The sequence below is a fragment of the Rhinopithecus bieti genome, unplaced genomic scaffold (assembly GCF_001698545.2).
Source record: "Rhinopithecus bieti isolate Rb0 unplaced genomic scaffold, ASM169854v2 scaffold_68273, whole genome shotgun sequence".
In the NCBI taxonomy this organism is placed as follows: domain Eukaryota; kingdom Metazoa; phylum Chordata; class Mammalia; order Primates; family Cercopithecidae; genus Rhinopithecus; species Rhinopithecus bieti.
This window is the reverse complement of record NW_016826690.1, coordinates 758,176-774,017: the sequence shown is the minus strand read 5'-3', so window position 1 is coordinate 774,017 and position 15,842 is coordinate 758,176. Positions and strand designations below refer to the sequence as shown.

Sequence of the window (15,842 nt, the reverse complement as noted above, 5' to 3'; positions counted from 1 at the left end):
AAAAAAAAAAAAAAAAAAAAAAAGAGTTTTCAAGGAATGTTTAATTTAGTACTTTTAATTTTACAAACTTAGAATTGTTTCTAATTATTAATATGTTTCATATCATTACATATTGAAAAGGGTTTTTGTCTGTTTGTTTTCTGGTCTTGGGTATTGTGACTGTGGTTTTCAAATATAATATTTAGCAGTTTTTTTGTTTCCTCCTTCGCTCTTTGAATTAAGAGTTCCATTTTCTCAGTTTATTGTCTTGTTTCATCTACCACAATAGTTAGGAACCGTAAAATATATTCTATAATTGACATTGTTACAACCAAAGAATCCAAAGCAGGCAAATGAAATGAGTACTTAAACATATTTTAATCATATTTTAATAGAGAAAACAATATATCTGATCCAGTTTTTTATATTAATACTGGAAGTTATAATGGAATATAATGTTTCTTTTGCATAATAATAATTAAATACTTACACTAAAATGTACTGCATATCCATTTATTATGGATAATAAAATTTGTGTAGTATGAAGAAATTGACCGTACCATTTTTAGCCTTCTTTAAATTATAAAGACAATGATAATACAAAATTTTCAAATTTCAAAAGTCTACTTAGAATTAGACCAGCTACAACATAATCTTTTTTTCTCCTTTTTATTAAAACTATTATTTCACACTCATCTAGATATGTATAAACTGTTCTTCACAAGAATCAATAATGGAAATTAAGGGTAATCTGATATAATTAAGGGTCATGCTAGAGGATCATCAAACTCCTTTTAAGTTACATACTTAATCTTTTATGTTAATGATTTTGCTTCAATGCATAATTCCACAAGATATGTTTTTTTCCATGTATTCAGCTCAAAATACCACAATTGACCCAAATTCTCTAATGAATTTTCTTATTTATATAAAGCCTTCTTTATATTTCTCTTAATTCCTCTACTCATTTTCTTTTTATTCAGCAGTATTCACTAGAGTTATTGTGATCCATTACAGTATTTTAGAAATAACTAATGTGCCACATCGTAGTCCTGGAGTTATTTTAGATAGTGCATCTAAAATTAAACCAAGAGCCTGCGGCAATTCTATTAGCTTTTGGACACTTGAAGTATCTTTTTAGAGAGAGTGGGGCAAAGAGATTCAAATAGATTCTTTCAGTAGTTTAACTGTAGATATTTTAGATGTGTGAATTCTCAGATGGCAGTATTATAAATCTTCTTGTACCAGAAAATATCCATTATAGATTAATGAAGATATTATTATTAAGATTCTGTTCTTAAGTGAAACCTTTTATTCATCTATTTGACATTCTTTTTGCATGTTCAAATATTGGTAGATTTTAATTGACCGATTCTCATGAATTGCGTTTTCTGAGGGAGGTTGTAATTATCATTTTATTTATAATTGCCATTTGGTACAGTTATTATCAATTATTTGGTGTTGTCTTGTAAGTTTCCAATTAAATTCATAATAAAAGCATAAATTATGATGACATCAGCAAGGAATTTACTGAGGATAAAGTTTTAAAATCTAAAATTTAAAACAGCTCAGAGGAACTTGATATTCTCTCAGAATAGATACATTTCCGAAAGGAATATCTTAACAGTTTGAGGATATTTTTAACTTGCACCTTTGTAAGAATCCCAAATATTAAAATATGTGAAATTGTTAATTCTTACAGATTCTAAACCATATAATATGTGATTCCTATAAAATCTGCATGTGTAGTAAAAAGCAGAATAAATAATCTATGTACATTATTTCCAAGCTACAAGTCTTTCAGAAAGGTGAATTTTAAAAGAATTCAATAAAAACACTAAGGAAATTTACAAGATGTGGTCTCTGCCCTTAGCTACTTCTCTTCCAGAAAATCTGAAAGTAAAACTCATATGCAATTTATTGTTCATAAAACAAGCCATTGTTGACTGGTTAGCAACTAGAATAACAAAAGGAAGGGAAAAATTAATGTGAAAAAAGCAAGAAAGTTGGTCCACAGACTAAGCAAAGAAATTTCCCCTCACTTTCATGATTTCAAATATTTCTTCCACTGGATAACAAGATGAATGTCTGTAGGCCACTCCCAAAAAAACAACAATAAAATAAGAAAATCAGCAAATGCTGAATTAGAGGCTTTCACTGTATTTATTTTATTTTGATGGAAATAATGTATTTCTAGTTGAGGATTAATTTTTACAAAATTCTCTATTTGGAAACCATTTTAGTCTGCAGAAAAGTTGCAGAAATAAAATTAGTACAAAGAACATCAACATATTATTTACCGGTACTCACCTATTGCTAACATTTTACTTCATTTGCTTATTGTTCTTTCCCTCTGTAAATACAGACACACACATACATAAATATATGTAGTATTTTCTGAACCATTTGAGAACAAGTAACACATATAATTGCTTCTTACTCCTAAATTTTTCAGTATATCTGTATATATTTCCTATGCAACGTTCCCTTGCATAGCCACAATACAGTAGCCCCCTCTTAACTGTGGTTCAGATCCTGTGGTTTCAGTTACCCCAAGTTAACCACAGTCAGAAAATATTAAATGGAAAATCCAAAAAATTAACAATTCAAAAGTTTTAAATTAAGAACCATTCTGAGTTGCATGATGAAATCTTGCACCATTTTGCATGGTACATGAATTATCCCTTTGTCTAGGGTCTCCCTGGTACTTGCCCTTAGTCACTAACATCTGCTCCTGACATCCAACTATGGACATCGTTAGGACTCGGTGATCCAGGATCACCCAAAGCAGATAATCCTCCCTCTGGAATATTATCAGAAGGTCAACAGTAGCCTAACGCTCACTTCCTCTCATTACATAGGCCTTTTGTCATCTTATCTTCTTACAAGAAGGACGCTGAGTACAGTATAATAAGATATTTAGAGACAGAGAGAGAGACCACATTCACGTAAGTTTTATTACAGTATATTGTTATAATTGTTATATTTTATTATAAGTTACTACTGGTAATATTTTACTGTGCCTAATTTATAAATTAAGCTTTGTCATAATTATATATGCATTGAAAAAAACATATAGAGGGCTCAGTATTATTCACAGTTTCAGGCATCTGCCAGAGGCCTTGAAATATAACCTTTAGGGATAAGAAGAGACTACCATACAATTATCAACCTCAGAAAAGTTAGGATTAGTGCCATATTAATACAGTATCTATACATTAATATATTGTAATCTAACTTACCATTCATGTTCCAGTTTTGTCCGGTGACCCAATAATGTCCTCTCTACAAGTTCCTTTAAAAAAATATTTTTTTCTTCCAATACAAGATTCTGCCTAGAGTCAGAAATTGTATTTAGTTGTCACTTCTATTTGATTTTCTTTAATCTGAAATATCTCCACAGCCTTTGTCTTTTATGACGTTGACATTTATTGGTCTCCTTCCTTTTCATTTAACGTAAACTTTTAATTTTGTGTTTATCTGGTGTTTGCTTGTTATTAGATTCAGACTTTTCATTCTCAGCTGGAGTACTGCATAGGTTTTGTGTCCTTCTTGGACTGTTGCATCTGAAGACACATGCTATCTCTATGTCCCTTACTGGTGAATTTGGCTTTCATCACTTGTTCAAGGTGCTGCGTAATTTACTTTGCTGTATAATTACTTCTTTTTTCTCCGTATAACAAATAAGCAGTCAGAGGGGAGGAACTTGAAGACAAAGCAAATATGCTGATTTTTTTTAGCAAAAATTCTCCCTAGAGCTACCATTTACTGACAATTTCTATCTCATCCATTCCCTATTATAACGAAAACAACATAATCATTTTCCCAGTCTACTTGTGCCGAGACACTGACTGGGTGTCCTGCATGATACTTCAGAAAAGGACCTCCCTTCTCTCCTAATTGTGTATTTTGTATGTATGCATGCATGTATGTACATGTTTGTTTATGTTATCTCTATGGACTCATATATTTTTTTTTTAACATATTACAATGCATTACTGTACTTATAAGTATCCTGAGTTTGAATAGTGGGAACCCTTGTAGGTAACTTCTGTGTCCATGTCTAATTACAACCCCTCCCTTTTTGTTATTTTAACAATCCCTCATTTTCTGCCACAGAGAGATATTCTCAACTCACTGTCTAAATACTCTGCCTCAATCCTGAAATCAAGTAATTTCCAAGGAACCCTGCTTAAAGGTGCAATTTACCGATCGGTTTGGTCAACCAGACAAGCTCTCTAGGCATTATTGACATTTTTTCTTTCTCTCTACTCAAAATCAACAATAGACATTAGTAGAAAAAGCAGTTTATTAATAGAATATTTATTTAATACATATCAGGGATTGCTACATGATTTTTGTAAATTAATTCAAATATTTAACATTATCCTACAAGGTAAGTGGTGCTATCACAAGTTTACAAATGACAAAATAAAACCCTATATAGTTAAGTAACTTGTCCAAGTTATTTAAAAAATAATTACAAGAGTCAGCTGTGGACATAGTTTTGCTTACTTCAAATTGCCTCCCTATCCTCTAGAACTATGATGATATAAGCATTAATTGTGGCATACTAAAATATAAAAGCAAAATTTAACAGATAAGACTTACCACTTGTTCAGGACTTATGATGTTAGTTATTTTTCTGAACAGTTTGTGGGGTTAATAGTAATATTTAAGTAAAATTAGGTTTGCAGTTGTGACAGTAGGTGATATTTTCTCCTCTTTAAGTGAATAGAAGGCATATATTATTAAAAAGCAGCTTATCAATGATTATTATTAGAAGAAAAATATGGTGTTAAATATAAAATATCAAATCTCTTAGTTGACCTAAATTTGTCCAGCTACCCAAGCTACCATAAAGACAGGTCATATAAAACACACAGGAAGTTTCTAGCATGTTTTTCTGGTCCTATAGTTTCTCTCTCTTATTGTGAAGTGATAGCTACTAACTCTTGTCCCACAGCCTACAAGCTCTCTTCTACACCAATCTCTTGACTCTGCATCAGAATAATTGTTTTTGTTGTTGTAGCTTTCTAATAACAATTTGATCAAATAACCTCTTCCTTAAAACTGTGTTCTATGGCATTGAGAGGCTGAGATAACAGAGGGTCAGGGCACAGTCTCCTCTTGGTTCAACTAGCCAAGTCCTGCTTTTATCTGATTCATGTACTGGTGTACAAGTAAGATTTGTTATTAAGTAAGAAAGCATTTGTTTTGGTCTACCATATGTTAGCATGAGATAAGCCCTAACACCGCCATGGGCTTTTGTAGCTTGGCTGTATGAGGGTTACACTATATTTATCTTACCTGGATCACAGAGAGCTTTTGCTGTTATAAAACGAGACAATTCATGTAAAAAACTGTTGGATATTGTGAACTTTATGCAAAAGTAGAGTATCTTCTTAATGGTGGACTTACCATCATTACTATTCAGAGCTGGAGAAAAACCTCATCAAATGCACTACTAGTGAAATCCTTTATGAATACACTCTAAGACTACCTAATAGTCTATTGCCAAAATAAATTCAATATATAAGTCAGTAAATATTAGGAAACGATAATATTTTCTTCTTAGGCCAGAAAACAAATTGTCTCACACATCAGCTGTTGGCAGTGAATACCAGGAACAGGTTTTACACACATTCTGTTTATGAAGAGCCTCCCTGCAACATTTAATGATGATAAATTGCTCCCAACTGGACACACAAAAATTGTGATTGTGGACAATTTGGTGCATAGAACCTTTGATGATCTGATGATCTACTGGCAGCTATTGCTAAACTTGCCTTTAACGGACTAAAAGGAAATTTACCTTTGTCACCAGAGCAAATACATGTCTTAAAAAAGAAACCCTTGTCACAGAAAAGGCTTGAGGAACAAGCATCACATATATCTGATGAAGTACTTGGAAGTTGAGGTGTCAAATTAAAGTAGCATATGATAGGTCCAGGCAGAGTGATGTGAGGTAGGGACAGGGAGCGAAGGTCAAGAGTTTAGCAAGGAGGCAGCGAGTACAGTCTAGGAGGTAGGATTGAATGGCAGAACAATCTAAAGAGTAAAATACTGTCATTTCAGACAGTGAAAACTTACAAATCAGACAAGGTCAGGTGGCTCTAGAAGTGGGAAAATGAGAGGGCAAGAATCTGGGATATAGGCAGAAGTAGTGGCAAGAGTCTAAGATGTTGGGGGAAAAACACCAGCTCATAAGCTCTAAGAGACAAGAAATCAGAATTCGGCAGGGATTTTGTGCTTTACCACAGGTTATTCACTGCAAACATGGACTTTGACTAAAATAACCATCTGAAGTAGCTCAAATAAATGCATCCATTACCAAGACAACATTTTGTCTAAATGTTTAGGCAGTTGAATACTCTTAGGCTTCTGTAAAAATCAAGATAAACTATATGTAACGAAGTCATTCATCAGAATCACTCTTCAGATACCTTCAATATGCCACCTATGCTTCAAGAGTTTGCCTGGAACACTTAAATACTTAACACATTTTGATAAAATTGCAGAGCAGTGAGAATGATTTCTGAACAGTCGTCCCTGCCCTAAAGTGCTGTGAGAAACGTCACAGGTATATTATTTTTTCAATCTTAGGACAATGTTATGAAGACAGTTTTTCCTCATTTGGAGAAAACTTAGGAAAATGAGCTTGGCTATGTTGAGGATGCTTGCCGAAGACCAAACATCTAAAAAGCTTAAAGCCAAGGTTTTCTACTATGTTCACCATAATGATTATGTTTTTCCGATTTAGTCACTAATGTCAGAAGCAAAATAAGGATCTCTGATATTAATTAATGTTCAATGGCTAAATGGTAGTTTCTTATAATATAATTGGGCTCTGAAATCTTAAGAAAAAATTTGAAATTTTGAAGTTATATTTTAAATTGTAGCATATAATAAAATTTCAAATAATAAGGTGGGTATACAATATTTTATATACTTTGTGGATGTGTTAGAATCATGCATTACTTGAAATCAGTTTACATGAAGTCAAATAAAAATTCTTTTTTATTTTATTTTATTTTATTTTTTTGAGACAGAGTCTCGGTCTTATTACCCAGGCTGAAGTACAGTGGTGCGATCTTGGTCCACGGCAACCTCCGCCTCCCGGATTCAAGTGATTCTCCCGACTCAGCCTCCTGAGTAGCTGGATGCAAATGTGCATGCCACCACATCTGGCTAATTTTTGTATTTTTAGTAGAGACAGAGTTTCACCATATTGGCTAGGCTAGTCTTGAACTTCTGACTTCAGGGGATCCATCCACCTCAGCTTCCCAAAGTGCTGGGATTACAGGCATGAGCCACCAGGCCTGGAGAAAAATTCTATTTAAAAAAAAAAATGCGTATTTGAAACAAGCTGTTGACGTACACATTGTAGAGGCCAAAATATTCTTTCTAGCAATCTAAGATTTTGGCTAAAGTGTCCTTTCTAGTAATCTAAGATTTTGGCTGAATTGTTTTTTTTTTTTTTTTTTTTTTTGATATGGAGTCTCACTCTTTCGCCCAGGCTAGAATGCAGTAGTGTGATCTCCTCTCACTGCAACCTTCACCTCCCAGGTGCAAGCGATTCTCCTGCCTCAGCTTCCCAAGTAGCTGGGACTGCAGGCATGCACCACCATGCCCAGCTACTAATTTATTTTAATTTTTTAATTTTAATAGAGATGGGGTTTCACCATGTTGGTCAGGCTGGTCTTGAACTCCTCACCTCAGATGATCCACCCACCTCGGCCTCCTAAAGTGCTGGGATTACAGATGTGAGCTACCATGCCCAACCGATTTTGACTGAATTTCTGAACAATTTTCTTAGCAGATTAAAAACTTTTCGTCCCCCTCTTAAGGATACATATACCCTCATGCTTGTGCAATGTTGTGGTTTTCCTCCATAATAAAGAGATGATGACATCAATATCAGGTGCATTATATAATTCCTTAAAATGTTCTGTAAACGAATTTTCCACATGATATTTAAAGCACATTTCTTTTCAGAATTTAAACACAATATTAAGTGTAACAATGTCTAATGAGGTGTATATGAGGAAACTGCTATTTGACAAGAGTATTTTAAGAAGAGTAAATGCAGAATATAAAACCTTCTAGAATAATGATTCTTAAAATAAAGTGTATGAAAATACCACTTGGGGAGCCAATGAAAATATATATTACCAAGAGATGTCTGTAGATGTGAGTAGCATTGGAAACCGTAATTCTAGCAAACACATTTAGCGATTCAAATGTGAGTGATGGTTGGACCACGATAAGATCTGTAAATTTAGTCCCCAGAGAAAAATAAAGTGTCAGTCTCATTCTTCAGCTGCTTAACTACTTTTGGAAATTACTTTGCTGAAATACATTAATGCTTATTATTTCATATATTAATTAGGTATCTATTAACTGCTTGTGATATACCAGACGTGTGCCTTTTAAAAAGAAGGAAAGGCACAAAGTTTATGGTTCTTCACAAACTTCCTCAAAAAGAGCTCTGTGGGCTCTCTGCATATGAATTATCAAGTGTTTTTATAAAATAAGATTTCAGGCGGGGCGTAGTGCCTCACGCCTCTAATCCCAGCACTTTGGGAGGCTGATGCAGGCGGATCATGAGGTCAGGAGTTCGAGACCAGCTGGCCAATATATTGAAACCCCATCTCTACTAAAAATACAAAAAAATTAGCTGGGCATGGTGGTGCACGCCTGCAATCCCAGCTACTTGGGAGGCTGAGGCAGGAGAATTGCTTGAACCTGGGAGGCGGAGGTTGCAGTGAGCCAAGATTGCGCCACTGCACTCCAGCCTAGGTGACAGAGCGAGGCTCTGTCTCAAATAAATAAATAAATAAATACATAAAATGAAATAAAAATAAAAATAAGATTTCAGGGTACCAACCAGAACCAGTAAATAAAAATTGATGACCATGGATCCCTGGAAGGCTGCAATTTTATGACCTCAACAAATGATGTTAATGTACCACAAGTCTGAAATCTACCCACCCTCTTAGATCATATGGCAACAGAGTGTCAAAGACATTGGGTTAAATGAGTGGAAAAGTTCATCACAAAGGGCTGCAATAATAACAATTATTATTATTCAAAGAGAGAAAATAACACATATTAAACATTAAAATTACCAACAAGTTTAGATATTAAATGTGGAGTGAGAATGATAGGGTGAGATGGCATTCATTTAAAAAGAAGAATTATTTAGGATAATTCTTAGGTTTGGTCTCACATCTGAATGGTTGCCCAAGGGAACAGATAAAAATGGGCAAGACTGAGAAGGTGGAAACAAATGAAGATTGCCTGAGAAACAAATAAAGCTCAGCTCCTGGACCCTTTCAAATCCTAGGTATTCATATCCCCATATTCTTGTAAATATTCCAGAAATAACATTTATATATTTTTCTTCATTTTAAGTAGATTATCAAACTTTTCTAAGCTTTATGCCCCCCAAAGCGGTGTTCATAGTAGAACTGGAAAATAATGGTACCCAATTTATAGGGTACCTGAGGGATTTCCAACCTGTGTTGTCTTATAGCAAATTGTACATCCTTCACTACAAATTAGAGAAGATATTTTCTTATTGCTTAACACAACAAATACAAGGTAGACAATAAAAGGATAAAAAATAAACTATAATCAGGAAGGAGATAGCTGCGCCAACTACTGTAAACTGAATAATTAGTGCAATTTAGTCTTGTAGTCATGTTTGAACTTAATAACAGAGAAAACAAAAGAAAAAGAAAATTTGGTTTAACTAATACTCATTCACTGATACAAGGAAATAAATGAGTTTTTTTAAAGACCAGTTTCTTAAAAGATAATTTCTAGAAGATAATTCTATGAATTACTTATCTTCTAGATACCCATGTAAGCCATATTACATAAAATGTTGGGCAGTATCTTGAGGAACAACTGTGTTCTCATGACTGTATATTGCTTATTTTTAGTGGCCAGGCAATAAGAAAATATCTTCTCTAATTTGTAGTGAAGGGGATGAATCATGCTCCTGTGTTTTAAATATTTAAATATTTAAAGATATATGCCTAGAGCATTCAACTGAAAACACGTGCCCTCAGGTTTACCACATTTTGCACTTGCTGCTTTTCTTAAAACGATCTGTCCTTTTGGTCACCTTATTAATGCACATTTATAATTTTGTCAAAGCATTAAAACTTACAGTTCTGTCTTGAGTAAAACAAAACAACACAGCATAATATTAGGTAAAGGTAAGTTCCTTGTAGATTATCTAGTTGAAAACATAATAGACAGAATGAATATTGCAAGTCAAATAATTTTTAAAATTGGAAATATCTATAGAAAAACATACATTTACTTTCTTGGGGAATATTGATAACATTATTATTCAACTTGTCTATCAGTTTTAAGGAAACTAGCTAGCTTTCTAACTGCATGTTTTGTAGAGATGGATGTCAAAGACCAGAGCAAAGGTCAATCCTATTGCCATGTAAATAGATGTTTCCTAGTTGTCATCTTGTTAAATAATTAATGTCCATATCAACATATATTGAAAGACCATGCCATTGAGTCATTTTGCTATTACACAACCCATACATTACCATTTTTTCATGTCAGAAAGGGTCACTCTTAGACAGGTTTCAACTGAGTTTCTCCTACAATGACTACAAGGCTCATTTAAACATGAGGTAAGACTAAGTCTCAAAATGGTTAGCAGAAAGCAGCTTGCCACTCACATTCAATTTGACATATCAGTATAGCAAGGTTTAACATAGAAGGAGAAGGTCTTCAATATCGCTATCGATATCATTGTCCGCAGGCAACAGAACAATGGTCTAACGCATTTCTTCCTGATTTGATCCTGCAGAAGGCCTACATGCGTTTATCTCAGTTTGGTTCAAAGAGCAAAGAGAGTTCTTAGTGTAGCTTTGACATATTACACATCACCCAGAAATTCCAAATCAAAAAATGCCGTCAGAGAGCATAAGACTGATCTTTGTTGTTCTTAGACACCCCATTTAGCAATTGTTTTTTCTTTATGGTTAAAAAAGTATCTCTCAAAAACCTAGCTTTGTTTCTTTTTCTTAAATGAGGAGTGCTATTTACCACGAAGAGAAGCTCAGGGTGACAACCCTGAGTGACTGTATAAAACGTTTTACATAAACTCTGCAGATAATCTAGTGTAGGAGAGAAGAGGCTAAATAGGCTATGACACTAAAATGTGTCAGGTGCTGCAACACACGTGAGCGCAGAGATCTATGACACCAAACTCCACACTGGGTAATGAGAAAAATCCATGGAGGCTCGTTAAACAATCCTTAAGAATGAATAGAAGTACACATGGCAAAGAGTTAAAGCATTCTAGAGTATAAGTAAAACAACTTATATAAGTAAGTTGTATAACATATAAGTAAAACAACTTATCAGGCTGAGTGTCATCAGCCTGATAAGGCTCTTCTATGAATTTAATTTGAGATAGATAGTTGGATGTGCACACGTCACTCTAGTTTTGTGCTATTTATTAACTGGACATTAGTGAGTATAGTGCGAGGTAGAAATTTAAAGTCAGAACTAAGAAGCACAGCTATTACATTTAATAACATTGGGAGTAGGTCAAATTATTTCATTACCATGGCCTTAATTTTCTAATAAATACAATTGGAATAATGATATCTTCATCAGTAATTTGGCATGAAAACACATGTGAAATACCAAGGGCAATGTGATTGTGTGATGAGTGGACTATAAATATACCCCCTTTATTATTATACAACAATTGCAGCACACTTTATATAGCAAAATATTGTCTACCAGACAAAACTAAGATATTTTGATTAAGATAATACTAATGATTCATATATGCATGTGTGTTCATGCCTCTGATAAAATTATATTCAAGCTTCTTTTCCATAATTTCCTTTTCAGTAAAATTCTCTTTATCCTTTTAACATTAATGCCTCCCTCCATATGTGTGATTTTAGAATATTGATTGGGTATATGCAAACATTTCTTATGATAATTTTTAAGTTGTAGGTCAGATACAGTCATTCTGTTTGGCTAATATCCCATTGTTTACACTCCATGGTGCTACATAAAAAATAAGTGAACTCATCATGGAAAGCATACTATAATGAAAAATAATGAGAGACAATATGTCATACCTAATAGCCATTTCCATTTGAGCACATGGGTCTGTAAAAAGAGGCTTTTTTTTCAACCACATAGGAGGTAACATCTAGAAATTTTGGTTCTGGAATGGATGTCATGATTTTTAACTTCTGCAGTCTCATCTGACCACTCTAAACAAAAATGGACCATCTGCTGTGGCTTGTTAGTATATAGCCATCACATTGATCCTTTCCAGACACACATGCTTTCAATTACAGTTCATCCCCAAATTACAAGGGTCTTTCATTGTCTGCATAGTTTTTGTTGCTATGGTTCCACTTTCCTATCAAACTTACTCACCTTTTCATGGTCTAATGACCTTTTTTGGAGAAAACGCATTGAGACAACACTTCTGATTAATATGGTATAGTAAACAAAATATTTTAACATGTTTTTCTGTACCTAAATATAAATATATGAAATATGTTTAAGTATTTGTAAATACTAGAAGATTTCTGATGCGTTGTATAAGCAGACACTTAATTGTGTAATGCCATCAACCGAAAATAAAGTGTCTAGGGATAAACTAATCTCCAAGCTAAGTTGTTTTTACACTCAAGAATGCATTTTTTAAAGGCTAATTTTAGATACATTACAGTCAATTTGGCAACACCTTTAAACCATCCAAGAAAAATTTTAATTCCCAACTAAACAAACTTGCTTAATAAGAAAACACATGATGTTGTTAAAAGTTATTTTAGTTTCATAAACTACTAAAAACACCTGTGACTCCTCAAATAAAAAAATCATGATTTTCCCTCATCATTCATATATACTATTCCCTATTAGAAAGAAAAGCAATTTCATTAGCAACTACTGGCCAAAAGCGATTACTGGTAAAAAAAATAAAAATATTATAACAATAGCTATAATTTATTGAGCTCTTGCTCTGCTCCAGACATTGTAACATGTTTTTTAATGCATATTAATGAATTTGTACCTCAAAACAACCCTATGATTTGGATACTTCATTATCTTGATTTTACAGATGAGGTATATGAGCCACAAAATTAAATACATTTCCTAATTTCACATTGCTTACCATTGTGCTAACAGTCAGAGACAGAATTCACAATCAGAAAACCAGTATCCAAAACCCATATTCTTTTCTGCTATACTATCTACTATTATAAATTATATTACAATAACAATAAATAATTATTAACTATTATTAATAACCACTAATTATTAACTATTATTAATAATCACTAATCATTAACTATCAATTTTAAATTATAAGATAAGATGTGTCAAAATCAGTTTTATTCTGAGGTCAATTTCTTTTTTGTGGTTTAGCAGTAATATGCCAACACCGACTCCATAGACATATATTAAAGAAATGTTTTTAATTTCATATTGATTCAAACAAGATTGCAACACAATAATAAAGTGATTTACAAATTTTGGTTATTTTCTTAATTACTTTTAAAATTTTTCTGAGCCTTTATGAGGAAAATTTTCTAAATATATGCTGTATATAATTTGAGCATTATCTGTTCATTCATGACTAAAACTAAACCCTTTATCCTCAAAACTAGCTCCTTTCTAGAAATTTCCTTTTTGTCAATGTTAACAGTTTTTCTGAAACCTCCATTTGTAATCTTGCAGTGAGTTCCCAGAGTGGGAGCACAGTGAAAATATATGACTTGATTATTTTTAAAAAATCAAAAACCAGTAAATGTTGGTGTGGGCCTGGTGAAAAGGTAATTATATACCACTTATATGCTCATATGCTTATATACTACTGGTGGGAATGTAAATTGGTATAACCTATATGGAAACCAATATAGAGATTTCTCAAAGAACTACAAGTATTTCTACCATTCCACCTAGCAATTTCACTACTGGGTATCTACTGAAAGAAAAAGAAAACATTATATCAAAAAGACATGTGCATGTGAATGATTATTGCAGCACAATTCACAATTGCAAGGATGTGGTACCAACCTAAGTGCTGTTCAACCCATGAATGGATTTAAAAAAGAAAATAAGATATGGAAGACTACTCAGCCATAAAAAATGAAATAATATCTTTTGTAGAAACTGGGATGGAGCTGGAGGCCATCACTCTATGTGAAGTGACTCCAGAATGGAAAACCAAATACCGCATGTTCTCTTAGAAGTGGGAGCTAAGCAATGGGTACAGAAAGGCATACAGAGTGGTATAATGGACATTGGAGACTCAGAAGATGGGAGGGTGGGAGTGGGGTGAGGGATAAAAACTACATATTGGATACAACGCACACTACTCACTTGGATGATGAGAGCCCTGCAATTTCAGACTTTGCCGCTCTACAATTCATTCATGTAATCGAAAACAACTTGTATCCCTAAAGCTACTGAAATGGAGAAAATAGAAATAAAAGTTATACTGCTATAAAAAATATATTCCTTGAATTAAATACAACAACTTTTTTCTCAATAGTTCGGAGGAAAGTGAAAATGCGCCAATATGGATCACTTTTAGAAATGGGAATAGAAGTTTAGGGAAATTACGCTAATAGTCTTAATTTTTCTTAGCACATTTGGAAGCCTAGTTATATATTGAGAGAGATAAAAGTAGATTTGAATTAGTCATTGTAGCAGAAAGAAATAGGTATGAGCAGAATCAGGTAAAATGATATGATAAGAGTATTGACAGCCCAGATGAGCTCAGAGAGCATGGCCAGATAGTGGTGCTAATTATTCTGTCCAGCCACGCGGAGCAGCCTAGTTATTAGGAGAAGAGAGGACACACATGTGCTCTTGGATTACATGCATAATCCAAGGTTGAAGATTTGTAAGGTAAGAACTTCAAGGGAACAAGGGACCTAGGAATTGAAGGTGCTGACAATAAGTGGTTGAAATTATGAACTATGAGGCTGATGAATCCCAGGTTCTAGGCTGCGCAAACGGATAAAATTATACTAACAAGTAGGGTTTGGTAGAAAAGAGTCTGGGTTTCTAAATAGCATAAAACAAAGCGTAAATACATGAGATTTGCTATGATGATAATAGATTCAAAGTAGACATAGTTCAGGGAAATTACAAGACTTGAGGTCTGGTCACAAGAGTCAGCTGAAATGAATTCTGTATTTGTCAAAAGGTCAGACATATTCAGCTGGTCGTGGTGGCTCATGCCTGTAATCCCAGCACTTTGCAGGGCCAACGCAGGTAGATCACTTGAGGTGAGGAGTTTGAGACCAACCTGGCCAGCATGGTGAAACCCCTTCTATACTAAAAATACAAAAATTGACTGGTTTTGGTGGCATGTGCCTGTAATTCCAGCTACTTGGGAGGCTGAAGCAGGAGAATAGCTTGAACCTGGGAGGCAGAGGTTGCAGTGAGCTGAGATCACACCACTGCTCTCCAGTCGGGGTGACAGAATGAGACTCTGTCAAGAAAAAAAAGAAGAAAGAAAAGAAAGAAAGAAAGAAAGAAAGAAAGAAAGAAAGAAAGAAAGAAAGAAGGAAGGAAGGAAGGAAGGAAGGAAGGAAGGAAGGAAGGAGAAAAGAAGAGAAGAGAGGAGAGGAGAGGAGAAGAGAAGAGACAATAAGAGAAAGAAGAGAAGAGAAGAGACGAGACGAGAAGAGAAGAGAAGAGAAGAGAAAGAAGAGAAGAGACGAGACGAGACGAGAAGAGAAGAGAAGAGACGGGAAGAGAAGAGAAGAGAAGAGAAGAGAAGAGAAGAGAAGAGAAGGGAAGAGGAGAGGAGAGGAGAGGAGAGGAGAGGAGAG

General features: G+C 34.0%; 1 long non-coding RNA gene across 1 annotated transcript in view; it reads left to right on the top strand.

Moving 5' to 3' along the window:
- The first annotated feature begins 2,871 nt into the window (after window positions 1–2,871).
- The window catches only part of LOC108523034 (uncharacterized), a 132,025-nt gene continuing 119,054 nt past the window's right edge, over window positions 2,872–15,842 (top strand). Inside the window, exon 1 of the long non-coding RNA XR_001883675.1 lies at window positions 2,872–2,927. This is a non-coding gene — a long non-coding RNA (uncharacterized LOC108523034). The remainder of the gene's footprint in view (window positions 2,928–15,842) is intronic.